General features: G+C 36.3%; 1 protein-coding gene across 14 annotated transcripts in view; it reads right to left on the reverse strand.

Moving 5' to 3' along the window:
- tenm4 (teneurin transmembrane protein 4) overlaps nucleotides 1–22251 on the reverse strand; it is a 427071-nt gene that overhangs the window by 218695 nt on the left and 186125 nt on the right. For 13 of the 14 annotated variants that reach the window (XM_069190066.1, XM_069190065.1, XM_069190064.1 and 10 more), the window contains exon 1: nucleotides 4343–4748. The gene's annotated coding sequence lies outside the window, so the exon portion shown is untranslated. Of the gene's footprint in view, nucleotides 1–4342; nucleotides 4749–10693; nucleotides 10817–22251 lie in introns of those variants that run through there. The other variant, XM_069190054.1, reaches the window with a different exon arrangement.

A 22251-nucleotide genomic window follows, 5' to 3' on the forward strand; every position in this document is an offset into this window, starting at 1 on the left:
ATTTTATGTATGGCAAAAGTAGGTCTTAAATGTCTTTTTGAAGAAACATTGCATTTGTATGACTGGGGAAAATGATTCCCATACTTTTACAAGAACACATTTGTATTAAGTTTTCTGGGGGGAAAGCAAAGTGGGCAGAACATTAGAAAAGTGCCAAACAAGAGAAGGCCATTTGGCCCATCTAACCCATAAATAGCTAATTTTTCCCGGGATTTTATCCAGCTGTGTCTTGTAATCGTATCATGGCTGAACTTAACTAAGTTACATTTTATCTGTCGGTCACATAAAATGAAGTCAACTAAAAGCTCCCACATTATTCTTTTTAAAATCCAATTTTATTTTCATTACATGTCTAGAGTCACTACAACATCAAATGGCTCAATCTTCCCATCACACAATCTTTCTCAAGATCTGTAATTCTGTGATGTGGCTAAACAGTTTCATAGAACACTTCTGTAAATTAGACAACTGATAAAAAAATTCTACTTTGGAATTGTTTCATTGGTTCAAATTGGCTTTTTGCAACCCCACCCTAAAACAAGAAAGCAAACATACAACCCCTGAGTGAGGTATTTGTGGAAACAAGCAGCACTCCATAAATGAAACTTGGGATTCCACCCCTAAGTTTATGATTCAGATCATAAAAAGAGTGTTGTCTGTGCTCTTTCATGCATATCACTTGTGTTGTAGTGCTCATCCTGTTGTGCACTGACAAGCTAGAGAATACAGAGCTATACTCAAAAAGGTCAAATTCAATGGAGACCAAACAACTTCAGAGCCCTCCTTTAACTGCCTCTGCAAAATTCTCAATACCCTCTGACAGAGGCCTCTGTACTGCATTAGATTTAACCCCAGTTGTTTTCAAATGGGGGTTACAGTCTTCACTATAGCCCATTGGAGCACTTGCGAGTCCTATAATATACAAAGGATTCAAGCAAAGCACTCAGGGTGACTCAATGGAAGGGGGAATATCGGATTTGACTAAGAACCTACTAAAAAGGCAGATTTGCATGAACCTTTAGAATAGCTTTAGGATATTGTGACATGGGCCAGATTTCACTGCATTTCAAACAGACAGATGAGTGAGCATATGCAACTCCTAAACTTGCTTTTTAGACTTATTTTCCAACATGGCTACAGCCACTGCAATCTTTAAGGAACAAGATTTTCTGTTTTTCTTGACGTACAAGTACTTTGTACTCTAATAGCAAACTTATCTTATAAAAAACCTTCCATTTTTTTTAAATAACATATCGAGACAAAGGAGGTGCTAAATGCTTAATAACCAAAGAAAAAAAACTCCAGTATAACTTCTCTCCTTCTCTCCATTTAACATTCAAAGAAATCACCACTTTTATAACATCAAATTAAACATTTGCAGGGCAAAGTATTACCTTGACTGAACATATATAAAACTTCTTATGCATTCTCCATTTCACATTCACTTTGTAGTGAAGAATTACCTTATCTCAACATATACACAGATACAATATAGATACATTTCACATGATATAAAAATGTCTTATGCATTCTCCATTTCACATTCACTTTATAGTGAAGAATTGCCTTATCTCAACATATACACAGATACAATACTGTATATACATTTCACATGATATACAAAATGTCTTATGCATTATCCATTTCAGATTAAAACTGGATATGTTTTACTAGAATTTTATTGCTGTATCTGCCATGGAACCAGCTATCCTTATGAAAGGACATGCTTCACTCAATAAGCCTGGATACATGAGAACAATATTCAAGTCTGGAATGCGTCAGTAGCTGATTGCCCAGTTATTTAAACCTGAAAGGCTATTAGTGAATTACCACAGATCCGAAGAAAGAGCTCAAATATACATCTAGTTACCCTTCACAAGAAAAAGTCTTCTATGAGGGAAACTGGAAAAAGTCAATTATTCCCATAATATTCCCATGCATTAAGAGTCAAAAGCTACAAGGAAACAAATGGCAGCAATGCAAATAAATGCAGAGGAGGCAGGGAAAAGAAAACAACTAAAGTACAAGCTGTTGGTGGATGAAAGCACAAAGCTTATTGTTTCCTAACAAGCACTCACACACTTACTGGTAGTTTAAATTCCAGACCAGCATTTCGCCAAATCAAAGGAAATAGAGAAGTGACACGTTTGTCAAGCTTGTGAGGAGAATTGGAAACTGTCACAAATGATATGCACAAAACTTTCTTTCAACTCCAGGCAGAAACTGTGAGAAAAAAGTCAGGCGAGATATAGGCAGAGTTTGTCATGTATACAGTAAAACCTGAAGGAATATCAAAGTCTGGGTGCACAAACATAAATACATTTTAAAATTGTAACACATAAAAACAAAATTTAAGTATATTAGTACGCCATTTGAAACTACAGTATAATTTGGTGCTGTGGATTCATGTCAGAAAAGCAACCTGAGAGAGGGTAGAGTACCTTCCAGAAACATTACGCCGTTACAAACTCCTTAAGATATAAAATAATAAGATTTTACAAATGGTGAACTAACATCCCCAGCTGTTTGAACTTAACTACAGTAAAATCTTACCAGGAAACTGGTAATGAAGATGAAAATGAAATTAATACAGATCAGAGCAGAATGTTTTTTTTAATAAAAAAAAGTTTGTCAGGATTCTCGAGGTATGTGCAACTTCGATTGCAATGACTAGGTGGAGGAAAGGAGGGATGGTTGAGAAAATTAGCAGAAAAGCATGGTGAAAAAGAAACATCAGCTAGTTCTTAGGAAATAATAAAACAATTTACAAATTTATTCACAAATATTTTCTAGGTGGCACATAACTTTGGCCCACCAGGAAGACAATACAGGTATTAACCTCAAAAGCCCGGATACACACTGTAAAAAAGGGAAAAGGAGATAACACATCCACTCATTAACTTTTTAAAACAAACAGGTGCGTCGTTTTATTGATTTCTAAATAATCCAACTCGGTTTTCGTTGGATTAGTCAATTGCTAACAGAGCAGCAATTCCCTGCTTCCCGAACCACTCACTGGAGTGCCACAATTTAAGCAAGCCAAAGACAGTGCAACAGCCCACCAATACAAATGAATTCAGTTGCACCAGCGAGAGTGTAAAGTCTATCTGCCTTTTAAAATGTGTCTCATCATTGTGTATTACGCTCACAAACGTTTTACAAAAATACAGTACCAGTAGAAGACTACTCCAATTAAATGATCCGCTTGAAATGTACTAGGTTATGCACATGTAATGCTAATGTACAACAATTTTCCATTTCTAAACTATTGCGGTATATTGTAACAATATAGCAGTAGTACCGTTTATTTAAAAATAACTGACTCGTACAACTGAGATACAATTAAGACCCAGCATTATAACTAATCTTGTTTGATAAAACAATCCGATCTTTTTATTGCCCGCTATATCTTAATCTATTTTGTAACTTATGATTTCAACGCTACACACCTACACTGTATTCTGATATGGAGAGCTGGTGTCAGCTTTAAAACATGCCAAAGAGGTAACACATACAAATACCTAAGATTCAGAGAGAAAGAGTAAGAAAACTTTCGACTAAGCCTACGGCTTCTTTTTGATTTTCTATTCCCTTTTGAAAAAGGTACAACAGCAACCAGGCGACCAGAGCCACTATGTAAAACGGGAAGCTTTTAAGAACATTTACTACGAATCAAAATGCAAAATAAGAACAAAGAAATGCGATTAAACCTAATACACACGTCGAAATGAAACATGACATTAAATACTGATCACTAAACTTTAATTACTCTATTAAAAACAATCTGAGAGGGAAAGATCACCTTATTTCAACCATGGAGTGTAATTCTTCGTCTCGTGATTTTCAATTTTATCCGACTGTGTAATTTCAGTAGAAAATTGTGTACTCAAATGAGACCTGTCCTGAAAACCGCATGATTCAACACATAAAAACGGAATACCGTCCCATAAATCGCCGTTTGACAAACTCGAAGCAAGCCTGCGAGACTTGCCTATGTCGAGAGATGTGTCCGCATTTGCCTTCGCAAGACCCCTGCCTACTCTAGAAATCCCTCCGATGTTCCAAACTGTTCAAATAAGCCCGAAAAGACAGGTAGGAAAGGTGGCGAATTAGGATACATACAGCAAAAGCCTCCGACACTGCACACCACAGTGTAGATAGAAGTCGCACTCCGGTTATAGCGAGAAAGGCAATATCTGCATGGATGTGGTTATGAATCTTGTTGAGTAGTGAACATGCTACAGCAAGCTGAACGCAAACATCTGCAGCGTGATGCTTGTATGCTACCTTTTTTTAGGAACATAAGCACTTTTTCCCCCCTCTTACAGAACCACAAGCTTACCATTCTGAAGGCTTATCCAGCGTGTATCCTTGGTGTTGAAGAGTTCGCAATATCTCACACAAGCACCGCCACTATTTCCTATTTTTATTTCTTTTCTCTCGGCTGCAGCGCGTTTAAGACATGGGCTCTCTCATCATTTGCTTGTTAGAAAAACGCAAAGACGCAGGAACAGCAGCAGGGGGATTCAAACGGAATCCTATCTCCTTCAGCCGACCACAAGATGAATAAAAATGCACAGGATGGCCTGGGTTCTCATCACACATCAGGTCGTTTTCGGTTTTGTCCAAAGAGCCCCCAATTTGCAATGCTGAATCCAAATGCTTGATGCCTCAGTAAGCACACATACACACACACCGACTGTCTGAATGGGGAGGCAGGGAGCCAGCACAGTGAGTGCCTAGGCATGACAGCCTGCACACATGCATTGAGGACTGGCCTGTACCACTGAGGTGAGGGGGGTGTAGACCTCCTGCAGGTATCTTCTCAGTTTGTGTTTGGAAAGACTTGTTTGAAGCCCAAGAGTTTGCATCTTACTAAGGTGCTAGTGTAAAGCACCTTTACGTGTTGTGATTAGTGATAATTAAAAACAAATCTCTTTATGAAAATAGCACGGGTCACGATGTGGAGCTGGTCCAGATTTATTTTAAAAGCCTATTGTTTTACAACTGCTTGACGTTATTCACCAACGCATACGCCAATCACACGTTCCCAGCGGGGTTTCCTTCCACTCCTTTTACAATAATGCATCACTATATGAACTCGTGTATTTCTTATATATGTGGATGCTTGCTGCTCATTTGAATCGTACCCGTAGTATTGTCTCGTTAGTATTCCACAGGTCCTTGGCATTTCTTGTGCTGTATTGCGAGGTAATGGAATGTGAAATGCTTATTTTGACGCAAAACCCCTTTGAATTTTAAGGGAGAGAACCGTTGTTTATAAATTGTGAAGTTTAGGTATACAGCATGTATACCACTACCTAAGCAGCAGAATCATACACGTAGAAGTAAAAAAGCATACTACTCAATACACTTAGCATCCATATTTAAGCGGTAGATTTTTTCCTCTCTGCAGAATGCGTGTTTTCCGTGTTGTTGTTGCCTTTCATGATGCAATCTATTGCACACACAGAAATGCGTACACCAGAAAAGTGGAATTCTCTCAGGGGATTTTCCAGCGTACCTTGCAAGTACCAACCTAATAGAAGTGACTTCTAAACTGTCCTTAATATGATTACTATGGAAGAGTACGAAAGGTGTTATTGGAATACAACGTCAGACTTTGTTTTTAATGAAATAATGATATGCAAATCTGAAAAGCTCTGTATGCTTCTGTAGTCATTTATTAGGGGTCATACAATTCAAAATCAGTTCTGGTAAAATGCACTGATTGCTTTCCACAGATAAGATGACAAGAATATCCATAGCCGAAGACTGAACAAAGGAAATTTACGCCTGATTCATTGTTACGCTAAATTTGATCTGGAATTCAATAGTCATCAAACCGTTATCTTTACCAATGAGCTCTAGGCTGTATAATCCACACTTGTGCAACAAAGACGCTCTAAAATAAGAAATCCGAGATGTTAATATTATGTCTTCTATTACTTACAGTATATATGGTACTTACTCATCCTCAGAGATTAATGTTGCTGCAGAACAAGCATAATACTAGCACTCTTGGTATGTCAGCTGATTAGTTACTATGCATTAAGATGACTTAATTATGTTAATATGCAACAGTCTAGTAAGAACATCACATTTTGTGAACCTTTATTCACATATACTGTATGTTTAGGTTGCCATTGCCTCTGTTTTCACAAGTTTAAACAATATCCATTTCTCCGATGTGCAGCCTCATTATTACAAAGAAACATGAGATTTCTTTGCAAAGCCAAGTCAAAGGCTAAGTGAAGGAAAAGATGCATTAGTGAGAACCATTGACTGCTGTACTCAGAGGGTCTATAAAGGTTTAATGCAAAAGTTAGCACATCTGTAGAACTGCTTGAATCATGTCTAAAGTGCATGAGACAGTATTAATAGCATTTTTGTAATTCTGCTTCTGTAAAACTGCCCACTACTACAATTTTGTGTTTAACATACATATCAGCGCAAGGTGATTTCTGAGACTTGGTATTTACATTTTTCTTAACACAGTAGCAAGTTATTGTACAGACAGGCAAGATTGAAGTTTTGTTAATGTATGTATATATAGCTTGTATGTTGTGGCATTTCATTTTAAGAGATAAAATGAATTACGTCTTGTGCAGTTGTACAGTTATAAAAATTAAATTGTAAATATATTTTTCCTTTACATAATGGAGCATGCCTAACCTTATTGTCAATCAATTGTTATCTCTGCAAAAAAAAAGATTTAATGTATTTTCATGTTTACAAATCAGACATTTTGATTAGCTGTAGGAGGTCATGATTTCGGCTGTGTAAAACTGATGCATGACTGTGATTAAAATGGAGAGATGTTACAAAGATTTTCCAGTGAAAGTGAACAGATAAGGCACATGAGAACTGGCAAACTGTGCGAACTTCAGGCTAAGTTAGCAAAAACAGACATATCCAGTTGGCACGGATTGACCTTCTATCACATTGCTTTCTTCGCTGTATCAGAAAGGTACAGTAGGTCTGTCTTTTCTGATAAACATTGACTGTTACCACCTAACATGCCCTCTAGGCTCCAAATCATACAGAATGAACATCTGTGTGTGCTGAAACAGAAAGGTATAACATTTACTTTATGCATGTTCTCAGTAGAACGTTGCTGTATGAAACTTCATGTACACCTGTAAAAATATTACTTGATCAATGTGCACACAAATGTCACATTATAGCATATTTATATATAAAATTATTGAGTCCTAGAACTGACTGACTGTTTTTGTGGCAGATGATGATCTTGCATTGCTATCACAGATGATGAATTTAAAACATAACACGGCAAATACAGATGAAATAAGAAGAAACCAAAAGCTTAGAAGTCAAAGTCAAGGGAAACTATTTTAGGAATGTAGAGAATGGGAATCATATTATGCTGGAGTGTGGAAGGTTTGCAGGAGAAAAAGCTCTCTTGTTATTCCACCTGGCCCTGCTTTTGTTTGTCCATTTCATTTAAGTGAGTCCTCTTACTAAATCCTCTGCTATATCAAACTCATTCTTTATGCCAAAATTCCCCAGAAGGTTATAAGCTGTGGTCAAAAGTGCTTTTCCCTGGAAGTATGTTTTGGTTGCCCTGAGAACAAGAAGGAAGCCAGGCAGAGGCTTGTGTGTGGGTCTGATTCAGTGCATTATCCCTTAAAGCTAATCTTGGCCAGGCTTAGGGTCTTACCACTGACTGCCTGTGAATGGGTGAGTGAAAAGTTAAATATTCTTTCAAATGTAAAACTGCAGGAATGAATTGGGAGCAGAATTCTGTTAATGTGGGATTTGGATAAGATCCCTCAACATGGGCAAATGGAGAAAAAGACTGGATTCATTATTAATGGACCCATGTGGGAGTATATATATATGTGTGTGTGTAGGTGTTTGGGTCAGCAATCTGCAATTAATAAAGCATGCAATCCAAAGAAACAGAAGAAAAATCCCTAGGCTCCAGATACTGTTTCCTTATTGACAATCACAATGTTAAACACTGTATATGCATACACATTTTGTATACAGTACATGTAATGCCAACTGTCATTTATTGTTAACCTTAAAAATGTCGTTACTGCACTTAACCCAGTACGTACACTACATATGGATAGGAAGTTAGTGTAATGCATTTTGCCTTGCAGAACTGAAAATGTTTTGCCCACAGCCAGTTTTATTTGCAGAACTAACCCTTGTTGAACTATTTTTAATGAATAGAATATTTTCTTCAGGGTTTTCTAAAGTTTAAACCATGAGCACAAACCTACATCTAATAAAATCAATTTCATCAATTTCCCTACAGGATTAATAAAGTATTATCTATCTATCTAAAATGATAAAGGAAACGCCCACTTACTGTAGTGCTCAAAAGCAATGACACCTCAGAAAAGTTTTTCATAATAAAATACCAGTAGCATTTAAACAGCATGAAGTACGTTTCTGCCATACAGTATGCTTGATGGTGAACAAAGAACATGTTTATATACAGTATTTTTCAGTATATAGTAAAAGGTTTAATTTCCTGGTAACATGTTCTTTCCTGTTTGGTATTCCTTAAATAATATATACTGTAAATTAATGTTTTTACTTTAATCACTTCATGACTTTTGGATTTGTTATCAAAAACCATTTCCCCAGAAAAGAGAAATCTAATTGAGTTTTTTGACTGTATCATAAAGAAGGGATTACTTTCAGTAAGACATTTAATTTCAAGCTTCCCTGGGAAACATCAAAGGCTATCTCCTTATTTCTTTAAATTGTGGAGCTTATGCTTTGAAATTTAGTTACAACATCTGGAGCCAAAAAAGGAGGGGGTGTCAAATAGAGCCTCATACTGCACAGTTTAAAATCTGTTCCTCAAACTACACACTGTTAGTATAATAACATCCAATGGCTGAATTCCAGGAAAAGCAGGACCCTTCACAACACCAGAAGCTCTTTTATTCCTGTTTTGTAAACATAGGACTTGTTATCTCTTGTTAAAACCCCTTACAAAGCCCTTCCTATAAGTTTCCTGTCACTTTAACCAAAGGGCAGACATTATCAATTATAGTTTTACATTTTTTCGATCATCTTATTGAACTTGCTTTTTTGGGCTATCGGACATATGACAGTATGATGATGATATGGTTACAACTTTTTGGAGAAGGCAGGCCATTTCTTCCCAAATCTCTTCTTTAAAGAGATTTCTAAAGAAACATATATATCATTTTCAGTCTTTATGCAATTCCATATAATACAGAAAAGACGGTAGCTCTGCCTAAAGGCAACTGTGTAATAATAGGACATGGCTAGCTCCTCTTTAAATAGCATCCAATTTTCTTTCCTTAATTTGAATTATATAGATAATTAGGCACCTTTTATTCCTCAACTGTCCTGAGTTGCTCTCTCTGGTCTTTGTATTGTCTTATCACCCCTGAAGGAGTGGATCAGCTTTGTATTTGTATGTCACCTTTCATTAAATCCTAGGGCTTAATAATACATCCTAAAATACTTCATAGTAATTTCTGGCCAAGCCGGAGAGCATACATAAAAGCAACCATACTGTGCCACAATGTAATACAAAAGCAAGACCTTGCTAAAAGCTCAGAAGAGTAATAGGCCACTTGTTTCTGGATCCAGGCAACTCATTCAACTTCATTATGCCTAGCTAATATACAGTAGTGAATATACAGAAAGAGTGAAATATACTGTATTATAAGCTATGCAAGATGTATGTTAACAAAGTTGAGAGAATCCACACTTAAACATAAACATTCATATTAAAATGCCATTCTTTCTAAGATGACTGTAGAATGACTTTAAAATTCTGAATACACACTTCTGGTTTATTTGATCTTGTATGATTTAGTCATGCTGAGTCAGAGCCTGAATCTTATGGGGGTTGGCTCAATTGTGATTTTTAACATGCAACATTTTGTCCTTGGCTTTCTGTTTTGAACAGTTTCACTCCTGGTTTTCCCTGGATATCACAGCAATAAGTCACACAGGACAGACACAGTCCGCTACACGGTTTTGCTGTCAACTGAGATGCACAGCGGTTCTTATCACATCGTATTTGTTCATACTGTCATGTGAAAAACAACAACCGAAAAAATCCTCCGAAATAAAGAGACAAAATCAAATACACAGCTTTAAGTTATTCATATGCTGTCAGGCAACTTTTCTTTCGCCTCATCTTTCATCTCTACACATGCGGAACTGCAGAGCATTTTTTTAAAAGTGAGAACTCCTTTAAGAAGTAAAAACAACCATATCTTCATGCCACACTGCCCTTCAAGCTCAGAATACCCTTCTGTAAATGGAGATACTACAGCGAATAGTAGGTGGTATGTGTTCAGTGAATCCGTAGAGGAGCGAGAGTCAGCAGTACTTGTCATCAGTCTCCCTTCCCAAGTAACTGTACTGACTTCAACACTTGGCCGTGAACATACAGCAAGCGATACTACACAATCATCCTTACACTGCTACCAAAATGTTAATTTGTTATCTTATTAAAGTTGCATGAGATGCATTTATGCAACTTTTCAGTCTTATATATAAGACAGTAAGGAAAATGGGGCATTGTACCTTTTCAGACAGCTGTACTAGTGATGGCTCACCTCACCGCAGAGCGTATGAGAAGATCACTGACAATGATGTTGAAAACGTGTGCTGATAAGCTGAGAGTCCAAGATCACAACTCATATTACAAAGTTATTTCTCCTACCTTTCATTTGCCTCAGAAGTTTGTGTTCTTCCCCACAATCAGTACAGACTTGAAGTCTTCATTTGTATGTGCTTTTTGAAAGTTTTCAGGTTACTGGATTCACAGAGGTTTAATATCCAACAGCTAGATAACAAAGGGGAAAAGAACAAAAATTATAGTGCAGTGTCACAGTGTCATTTTAAATTATAGTGTCGCAGTGTCATTTTAAATGTATGTTATTAGTTTGATAGACTTAAATCACATGCCCCATAAATTCTTTTCATCCCAAATTATTTGCTGTGTTTGGTCTCCTTTTCCTCCATTAATTAAATGCTCAAACCTATAGTACTCTGGAAATTCCACACCACATAGTAATGACGCTTTGAGACAACAATGACCCAGGGAGACACATTTTACAAAACTGTAATTGCATTTGTACAAGCATGCAGTTATGTGTTTTCCTCAAATACTATTTGCGAGTTTTAATGATACGTGTAATAATATGCATTATAAAGTTGTATCAGAGAATACTGATGGAGTATCACCTTCTAGAATTGCAAGGGCTTAGGCAAAAGTTAATGATTTGAAGACAAACTTTTAAAGGTATGCTACATTAATTTATTGCTGTCATTTGGGACTCTTTGCTTCCATTTTGAAAACCTATAAATCTGCCTCTATGTCTGCCAAGGGAAACTGATACAGAACAGAAGATGATGAAATTTGTTTGTTTTTTTATTTAAAAAAGAATAATGATAAAATAGTGATAAAATGTGAAGGTTAAGAGACAGGGAAATGGTGTAAGAGAGAAACAATTCCAATCAGCAGTTTCCTAAAAATATTTACATTTACAGATCTTAAGAATAAGTAATTTCTATTGTACGACTACAGCTAAAATAAAAAAAAAATATTGTCTTATCAACTACAAAAAGTGCTCTGAAACAGTTTGATAATGCGTTATTTCATGTAACAGGCAACTATATACTGGAGATACATAAAATCCCTTAGAAGTGATCCTTTCATGAAAATAATAATAATCAGTAATAATAAATGTTTGTTTTTTTTCTCATCAGCTGCAGTTAATAAGTGGCTGACCATTTTCTTAAGGATGCATTAGCTGGATAGTGCTATCACTTAGCATGAATTAGTCACTAGGGATATATAGTTGCCAAAGAGTGAATTAAAAAATAAGATCAAATCAGATCGACCATCCTTCTTCAATAAGATATCACCATCCCCTAAGACAAACACTTCCATTTGCATTAAGCAATTGAAGGCCTGTTTAGGAATATACATACATTTTTACTTTACTTCTAATTTTTCATTTCTGCCAACAAATAATTCAATAAATGTGTTACTCAAGAGTCTTCTGTCACTCCACTCTTTGCAGTGAAATACTATAGGAAATTGCCATGTTGTCTTTTGATGGGAGCAGCAGGTTTCTCTATAGGGTAATAAGATCAGGAGTCTCATTCTATTTTGACATGATTGATGAAAGATTAAAGGGATCGCAAAGATGATCATTTCCCATTCAGGCTATTTCCAAAGGCTCAGAAACTTTGTATCCTGCTTCCGTCCAATTTCCAATCTCAGTCCTGGCAGCAGGGTTGACACTATGCAGATGAAATCACTGCAGAAAACATATATTAAAAAGGCAATTCTCTAAAAGAGAGCATATCCACTAAAGATGGCAGAGGAGAAATATGTCATCACCTGTCTCTGCCAGTCTTGACATTCTATGAGAATGCATGCCTTTACTTTGAAGTATGTGTGTTTGCTTGCGGTGTGAAGATACCGTCCCCGATTTTGAAATGTACAAAATAATCGCATTGTTAGCATTTAACTGCTATCTTTCAGAGCAAGTGAAGGTAGTATGGGCACAACCATGACATGAAACTGTACAGTACATGAGGCAGTAAAAGGGGCTCTCCATCAGTGGAAAGTTGGTAAAAGGCAACAGGATGGAAGTAAGGCAAGTACTGTGTAATTTCATAGTTCAACAGATGCCAAACTAGAGCAGTTCTTGTACTACTTTAATGCTTTGACCCTCCACAATAGATAAGTCAGGATTGGAAGTGGGACCTGGACAGAATGTGACACAACATAGGTAGATATCCTTGGGAACCAGGATATGGGAGAGACACTACCAGAGCACCTCACCTTTTAGAGCCATGTTATTGTTTCTGAAGTGTGTAGATTTTTATAGATTTCTATGAGAGTGGTGATAAAAATACCCATACCCAGGAGCAAGGTGACCTTTTTGAACAGGCAGGTCTCAAGAAACTGAGTCACACAAATGTATCTGCTAAGTGAAAAAAACAGTGTTCCTTTATTTACAGTATGAGAAAAATATTCAAAAACAATACCCCAAATTTCTCTTTGTTCTCTGTCTACACTTCTTTGAATGTCCTTCTTTCTAAACACAGTCAGGCAGTTAACATGCTCACAGGGTTAAAAAAAAAATCTGAAAAACCTCCAATCATCTAAACTCACAAAGACTTGTTCACCAAATTCAAACTTCACATTTGTGAACACTGTTTTTTTCACTTAGCAGAACAGTTGTGAACAGTTCTATAGTCAGTCAATCAGATGGATACTTTATTCCCTTCTTTCACTCTGGTGCCAATTACAGAGGGCCTGACATCTTTGTCACATATTAGACACTAAAACTCCTGAAGGCCACTGCTCTCAGGTTTTTAAATGTCACTCAGCCAATCACCTTACTTCAATTGGTCAGCTGACTGAGCAGGTCGGTCATTCCCTGTTGCTCACTGGATAATGTGGTTCAAACAAGAAAACTCCATCTTGTCCTCACCTACAGAATGAGGCTTTTACAATCTATGGATTAATTTTGTATCTGCAATATTCAGCAGAAAAACACACTTTATTTAACAAAATCTAAGCTGTTCTTAGACAATTATATCATCAATGGAAAAATAACCAACCAATATATTTTGATAGGATTGCCTTCAGGGTGTTTTACTGATTTCAGACAGTGTCCTTCTTATCTAATTAACACCCTTGTGTAATATAATAAATATATAAATAAGATAATAATTCTTTACCAAATCCCATTCAGAATATTTGTTGTCATTTGCTTCAATAAATCAGACAAAGATTGCATTAACGATCTTCTAAATGATAAAAGTTTGAACAGTTCAACAGCTAGAAAAATACTCATATTAAACTAGAATGGAATCTGAGCAACAACAGAGGAGAGACAGGAGAACATATTCATGGCAGTCATAAAATGACAAGTTTCAGTGCATGTGAAAATGAAAATCAATATTCTCTTATTTCCAGCTACACAGAATAGCTCTACCACAGATTACAATATGATGTCCTGGGATATAATTCACACCCAAAGGGTGTATAATGGAAAATTTTGTTCAGATAAATTCTGAGCTACTTGTCAGTTTCCATTTATTGATGAAATGGGGCAATCAGAAAAGTTGTGCATTTTATTTTCAAACGAACTATATTGGGCCACAGAAACATTAGCTTTAAGAATACTGAATAATTAAGATTATCTGGCAAGTTATTACAAATGCTAGATTTATTACTTTAATGTGGCACATCTTTAGTCAGTCACCTTTCCCAGTAAGAAAGTCATGGGATACTTGAGACAAGAGGTCTTACTAGGATTTAACACTTACAATGACTCATACAGATGGCCCTGAATTTTGTACAGCAGTCAGAACACTAATTTAGGAACAACAAAGCATGCGATTCATACTAAGGCAACACCTGTTCCTCTTGACATGGCCTTTTGACAATAGATGGTGTGGAATGTGGTGCTATCATTTGTCTTTATGTGATTGGATATTGAGTTACAATGTAAACAAGCAGAGAATGAAGTTCCCGAGTTCCTAAGTTGCATATACCGTAGACACTTACCATGTGAAAATGGAACAAAGAACCATATATTTTTTGTGGCTCTGACATCCAGGTTGTTGTCTTACAGACAGAACTTAAATAATTTTAGTTTTAAGACTTGGTGATCCTATTGAAAATGTTGATCATCTGGGAAGGATTGATTATTTTTTAATGTGTATATTCGTTGAATTTGGAATGAGAATAAGAAGAAAAAAGAGAAGAAGAAATTGATGGAAAAGAACAATGTCCAATGATCCAGTTATTCTTATATATATATTCAGTTATTATATTCAACTTCATTAAGCATGTTCTGTAGTGCACACCAGTTTATGTATTTGATGCACTATGTAAGTATTGTATAATATCATATTGACACCTTTATTTTCTTTACTCAAGCATGTGAAGGAAAGAAAATCTGAGATGATCCTACTTTTTTATTTGAGTACACATAAAGGTCAGAGTAGAAAATGTGCCTCTTTCTACTCTTTCTGTAATTTAACTTTTCAACTGCTGATTAATTCTAAGGGCAGTTATTTATTTAAAAAACAGAGCATTTTTGGAAATGTATGAAAAGGTCTTTTTTCTATATTGAAATGGAAATTCAATTTTTGCCTCTCTAGATAGTGCATTTTTAATATGTTTAAATCCAGTGACCAGGACATCTGCCTTTCATCTGCCTGAAAGAGGGATTCAGGGATTAGGTTTCTCTGAAAGTCATTATTTTTCACACGGTTCAGTTTTGTTACTGTGGTGTGTTTAGTTAGATGTTTTTTAGTAGAGTAGTGAGTTTAGTTACTGTGGCTTCAACAGTATTTGAAAACATAGTGCTGTATGTATTTTTTATCTTTGTAAAATGAATGCAGAAAAATAAACTTTGTAAATTGAAATTCATCAGACTATTTATGCAGTAGTAAAGAAGTTTAATGAAAACATCTGACATCAATATTTAAGGTTATACGCGTCTTATAGTTTAAAGCATAGACATTCTACCATTAAAAGATATATTAAATTTGCAAATACATATTCCCCCTTCTTGCATACCAAACCATGTGCAGTGTACAAGAATACATACTGATAAAATGCAGCAGTCTCATTTACATGTCAATAGCTCATTGCGCACATACGGTACACAATGTTATTTCTGTTTAATACATTTTTAATTGCCATAATTAGTTGATCAAGAATCTGTATAAATAGCCATTCAAAAAGACACGCATTTAATTAATGCTAGAGCAGCAAAAGATGTAATCATGCCCTGCCTGAGTGATGAAGACTGCCTAGTTGCTGCCAGCAGGGTGTGGACAGCCTGTCTAAGAGAAATGTTACACAACAATGAGATGCTCGACTTTAACAATCAGCAGATAAGTCCAGAGAACCCCAGTTTTTGAGGGACAGGAAATGTCCTTGCAAGACAGAAAACAGGACAAGGACAGGATATGTCCTTGCAAGAAAAGGGGTCTCCAAAGCTGATCCTTCTATGCAACACTTTTCTACTCACAGGGGCCACAGCACAAGGAAAAGCTCATGTACTGTACAGTATCAGCAGGATGATGTAGTTCGCCATCGGCAGAAAAATTATTTGTTTGCTCACAGGCTATTCAGGAATAACTTTGATGGCTAAGAGAGACCACATATCTGTGTTTTCTATAGGGCAGAGAAAATATAATGTAGCAGTAGTGGTGGAATGTTGTGTTCAGCGATGATGACTAACGGAATACAATGTGTCGAGCAATCATGGTGAGCACTATGCTAATTGTTGCGTTGGTTAAGTGGAGTGGTGTAAATGTTATGGTCCGGGAAAAAAATCTCCTTTCAAACGAGAATGCCTGTGGAGAGCAATCTCCTGTAACTGCTTCCTGATACATTGATGGTCTCCGTGAGCCAACAGCCCTTCAGATTTTCAAATGAAAGTGGACATGTCTGTTATCGATTTTCTAGCAGGACAATGCAAGACCCCACATTGCTGGGATTACAATGGCACATCTTCAAAAACAGAAATGTCGTGGCTAGCTTTTTCTCTAGAACAGTGATTCCCAATCCTGGACTGCATTGTCCTCTAGATTTTGCTCCAGCCAAGTTCTTAATGATTGACAAATTGATTTTAATTCCCAAATGAAGGAGTGACAAAAAAATTTTTTCAGCTTTTGAAAAAATGCATGGGGATTGCAGTTGTTATCAACACTATAGACTATAACACTATACTATGCTGAGTTTCTGAACTCTTCTCTTCAGTTAAGTTAAGCAGAAGCTGCAACAAATGCTAGCTGTGGAAAAAGTGTTTGACACATTGTTATTGGCACCTGTGTCTACGCATTGTAAATTGATTGCCTGTCAATTGCTTTTTAGTCAGATAGAAGGGAGCAAATTCTTAATTAGCAAGTTGAATAGCATAAAGGTATATTTGCTGAACTTGTTGGAAATAATTTACTATAACTTGAACATTTCTGACATCCAGGGCTGAATGCAAAAGTCTAAACAAACAAGCAGATCAATTCCATACATCCATTTGCAATGGTGAAACAAAAGCAGCAGATACAGGAACAGGGTTTAGAACTACTGCTCTAGAATTTCAGTGGGCTTACTGTAGCTCTGCAATACTGTCAACAGAAAACAACAGTCAAGGTCCAACAAGTGGCTGTGCTTGACCAGGATTGCCAGGATAGTGCTAATTCTCAGGGATGTCATATCCAGTCCACACCTTGTAAAGTTTTCATTCTGACACTGTCATTCCAAAAGTGTCAGAATTGTGAAAATGCACCTCATTTTCTGATCTGTATATTTTTTATTCTTTTAATTTTGTTTTTAGATCTGTTTCGTAAAGAGTAATTGTTTTCATGCATTACTGTAATAAACAATATATATTAATTAATATAAAAGTAATTTAAAATTGTGAAATGAAAGCTTTTGCAGAGTCACTCAAGATATACTGTAGAGGGCATTGTGATCTAGAGGACAAATAAATATAAAGAAACATTTCTTGTGATTGTACTTTATAATGAAAAAATAGGACATTCTGAAAGAAAAGAGTAAAATTCAGATCATCATACATATTTATGGACCAATAGGTGATTGATCCAAGGTATTTCTTTAAAATTCAGCTGCAGTTTTTCTTAGTAATAGGTTATTTTTATTCACAACTATTTAAAGAATGTCTGTACTTTCCTATGGCTAAGCTGTCTAGGTTTAATACCCAATACGTTATGAATAAAATATTTTTTTTCAATTTGTACAAGTCAGATTTTGTTTAAGGCCAACTCAATTTCTTTGTTTATGCTGGCTTGGTTTTACATTTTGTACATTGTTAAGACTGACAATTATCACATTCTGCAGGTCCAAATGTCAAGTACCCTCTCATCTCTGTAGAGTAAATTGCTTTAGTTCATTCTGATAGTATCATCACTTTGGGAATGATGGAAAAAAGTGTTGTAGGTTTTTATTAGTAAAACCAAACACTTTCTATATACAGTTAGAGGATAACTACTGTAGTGTATAGGTGTTTGTAACACGTGGTTTAGAGGTTTTGGTTTTATTTCCTTATGTTTTTTCATCCTCTGGCTCTGGGGAGGCAGATGATCTATGTTCATCAGCGAGGATAACAAGCATCTTGTCTGTCCCAATCAAGTAGCAGAATCTGCAGAGGTCCAGTGATTTCATAATCGGAACTGACTAGCAGTGTCAAATGCCAAGGGTCAATCCACAAATCCACTTCTGCATTAAGTCACGGCTCAGCCCAAGTCAGCACCGATGACATTTATTAAACAGGTTACTTGAAGCAAAAATGCGAGCTATAATCGATTTGTTACTGGCACCACCTCTAGATTCTTGTGTAATGTTTGAAATGTAGAACCATACACGTGCATTTAAAGGTATCAAAGTTTTTTTTTTAAAAGACATTAAAGACTGTGGATAAAATTGAATTAATTTTTTCCCAACAAAAAAGAGATACAGATGAGAAAGGTTGCTTGTATTTATGTAGACGATTGGCGTCAAGTGCCTAAATGCTGTAATTCTGTAAAAACCTTCTTTCCATTTCAGTCTGGTGGACAATATGTTTTTTCTAAAAGGTAGACAGCAGATTTAGAAAGTAAATTTAGAATATATTTACAGTAGTATTTTTACTAAATTTAGTATTCCCAGGATTTGGAATTTAGCTGTATTTTTCATCAAGATAGGATTGACTCCAAATATGAATGAGACAATCCACACCATTGAAATCAGTGTTGCCCTTTTGTGTATCGGGAGTACAAAATCTGAGAAGATGGTAAGTAAGAGTGTACCAGGAAAACTGGTATAAAATCTTTTGTACCAGATTACTTTTGCAATGGTAAAAGTATAAAATATCTTTAAGATTTAACGTTGACCATAACCTTAATACATTAACGTTCTGGAGTAACTGTGAATGATTTTCTCAGCCAGTGAGGAATATTTATTTCTGAGTGTCCCTGGACTATAATCCAACTATAAAACTAGGCTTTCATACAGCAGGTATTTCTTCTGTTTTAATTACCATGCTAAATAACATTAAACCCTACATTAAGGTTTATTCATGAAAAAACACCTCCAACATATAGTCTTAGACACTAGATTTGATGATAGGTAACATCCCACATTATGACTCAATACAATATTACTGTTTTGTGTCTTAGTTCTGAACCTCTAAGGTTTTAAGCTCCTATGAGCGGAGTCCTGTCAAAAGCCGTTCAGATTTTTGCTTCCATTATAAAAGGAAGCCCATTGCTAACCCAATCCCTTGTCTCAATGATGTTGACACTAAGGCTAATGACCTGCCACTAGGGAGGCTTATCAGTAAGCAGATAACTGACATTAAGGCAACTTGCTTGGCTGCTACCAGTAGATTTTATACTGATCCAAGACACACAGGTATTATACATCTTAATGCATCAGTTTTAGATAGTGAAAATGTGTCTCAAAGTGGAACTGTTGACCTATAAACATGTATGAGCTAATCTCATGTCTTCTAAAAGGCATTACAGAGCACTTTTGCTTTTCAGCCTTCAGATGGAGACTTCAAAATTGACAAGAAGAATAATGCATAAACATAAAGATATCAAGTCTGTGAAAGAAAATGTGTTGGTTTAATTCAAAATTGTATTGCGCTACTAGTAGTAAAACAAACAGCTTTCTCAGCACCTATTCACAACACTGTTGAACAAATATAACTTTATACCTTATTGCTTTAATATATGGATGTCATATTTTTATGCCACTTTGCAAATGTCTTAGACATTTTGGTTTATTATACTTTCTTAATCAGTGTTTTTCACTTTGATGCAGAAAATATATATGGTGGTCTTCTTAACCTTAAAGCTTAGCCACATTCTGGTTTTGCATAACAGACGTTTTGCCTTATGGATGTGTAGAGAATAAAAGATTTTAATGACAAGGCACAAGTGGCAAGGAGACAATTAGATTTGATTGGTAAAAGTGAAAGATTTGCAACTACAATACTTCATATTGGTTGTACAAACATATAGTTTATATTGAGATGCTCTGAATAATGTGGCTGGAAGATGTCTAAATCTGGTAAGCTGTTTAATAGCTTGTCTAGTTAAACTATAGGATGGATGTAATATATATTAAAATGTTATCATTAGAATTGCAGACTTTATAAGCAGGTAGGAATCCTATGCAGATTAATTCAAACTTTCACTTGAGTCAACAAAAAAACAACATACACCAAGGTTTCTGCAATACAATTAAAATGTGTTAATACAGTATATAGAAAAAGTATTTTCTTTATATAGTGATTTATATTTGCTTTTACCTGTGCTTTAAATGTGGTTTAAAAAGTGAATGTAATGGTTGTAACCATTTGATTTTCATAAGCTGTGAGTTTCTTATGGTCTCAATGTGTCCTATTGCAGGGGAATAGCCCTGGGCATCCAGACTACAGGGAATTTAGTTTATTAATGCCTCACCTATAGTTTGCCTTGAAATTCCCTTTTAAAAAGTATGCACTTTTTGACAAATACACTATTTCTGGATATACAACCTTAAATTAGGCTTTACATCAAAACACCATACAAGTCCCAGAGGTAATAAGAAAACAAAATGTAGTAAGTACACTGAATCCATGTGGAAATATTCTTCTGGCTTGGTCAGGGTTTCATCCTCCAATATAGCTAGCAACACCGGTTGCTAAGGCAGTGCACCACTGATATTGCTGCATTTGTTGGATAACTGAATTCCTTCAGGGACTGAAATTTTGCGACTTGTAAATACGGGGCTCTAAATGTGTAAAAAATGTGATGCATGCACCCTGTTAGCAGCTATCCTAGGAAATACAAAACCCCAGTTTTAGCTCTCCTCAGTCAGGGTAATATTTTTTCAGTTGGCTTGCTTACCTTAATAAGTGTGTTTTACAGAAAGTTATGTTTTTTCCGGAGCAAAGTTTTCTTTCTGCTTTTTAAAAGTTACTGTAAAACTTTAACAGTGGAAATTAAGAGAAGCAATGTTGTTCTGGAAAGAAAATGATTATTCTAATAACTTGAATGTTACATTCTAAAGTTGGCTCACGTTAGAAAAACTGTAGCAAATGATTGCCCCATAAAAAATATTTTAGAAAAATTTCACTTTTTCTAGATTCTTGGGGCAGCACAATAGTTTTAGAATTTTTCACACTTTCCAGGCTGACACTTAAGACAAAGCTACCGTAGGTTTACTTTGGAATCTGCTGTCCCACCTTTCTTCCATTCATCCATCTTCAAACAGCTTTATCTGTTACAGTACCAGCATCCAGCCACCAGAGGGCACCAATACCGCTACAGCCTACCTCATCTACGCGGGAGGCATAGATCTACCGGACTTCATTAGCCAATCCTAGTACTTCTTCGTCATCACGCCCCCCCCTCTCCAGCCTACTTAAACCCTCCGCTCCAATCTTGCTCAGTATTGGGTAATTCTCCTTTGTCTGCTTCTTGGTTTATGGACTTTTGGAGTGTCTTTTGACACCGATTTCTGGATCTTGTCTTGGGTATTTTATGATTTGTCTCTCTTCTGGCTTTTGACCTTTTTGCTAGTCTTTAGATGTTGAATTTGGATTTCACTGATCATCCTGTTAATGGCTTCCTCGTGATCTCGTCACCCGCATAGGATCCATCGCTTTCCCACTAGCTGGTCTCCAGTGTAACACTATCCAATCCAGAGTTGCGGGAAAGCTGGAGCCTATCCTGTCAAGCAATGGGAGTAAGGCAGGATACAGCTAGGATGAGAAGCCATTCCATCACAGGGATAACACAGACACAATCACAGACGCACATACTGTATGCTTAAACAAGGGCCAATTTTCTAAGAAGCCGAGTAACCTACCAGTATATCTTTGGACTGTGGGAAGAAACCAGCTCTTCCCAGGCCTGGGAACCTGGGTTCTGTTCTGAACCTGAGGTGCTATCTACATCTCCCCGTGTGTGGGTGGGTTTTTATCAGGGTGCCCTGGTTTCCTCCCACAGTCCAAAGACACACTGGTAGGTGAATTAGCTTTTGGAAAAAGTGGCCCTGGTGTGCGTGTGTGTGTTTTTGTGTTTGTGTGTACCCTGCCTCCCGTCCTGGGTGTAATCTGCCTTGCATTTGTTGTGTGTGCCCTGAGACCATGGAGTGGATAAAGTGGGTAGAAAATGGATAGATGGATTTATAGCTGAATAAGTTTAAATAATAGATCACTGAAATGTTTTTGTAAAAAAAACAAC

Source organism: Lepisosteus oculatus, chromosome 5 (assembly GCF_040954835.1).
Source record: "Lepisosteus oculatus isolate fLepOcu1 chromosome 5, fLepOcu1.hap2, whole genome shotgun sequence".
Lineage (NCBI taxonomy): Eukaryota > Metazoa > Chordata > Actinopteri > Semionotiformes > Lepisosteidae > Lepisosteus > Lepisosteus oculatus.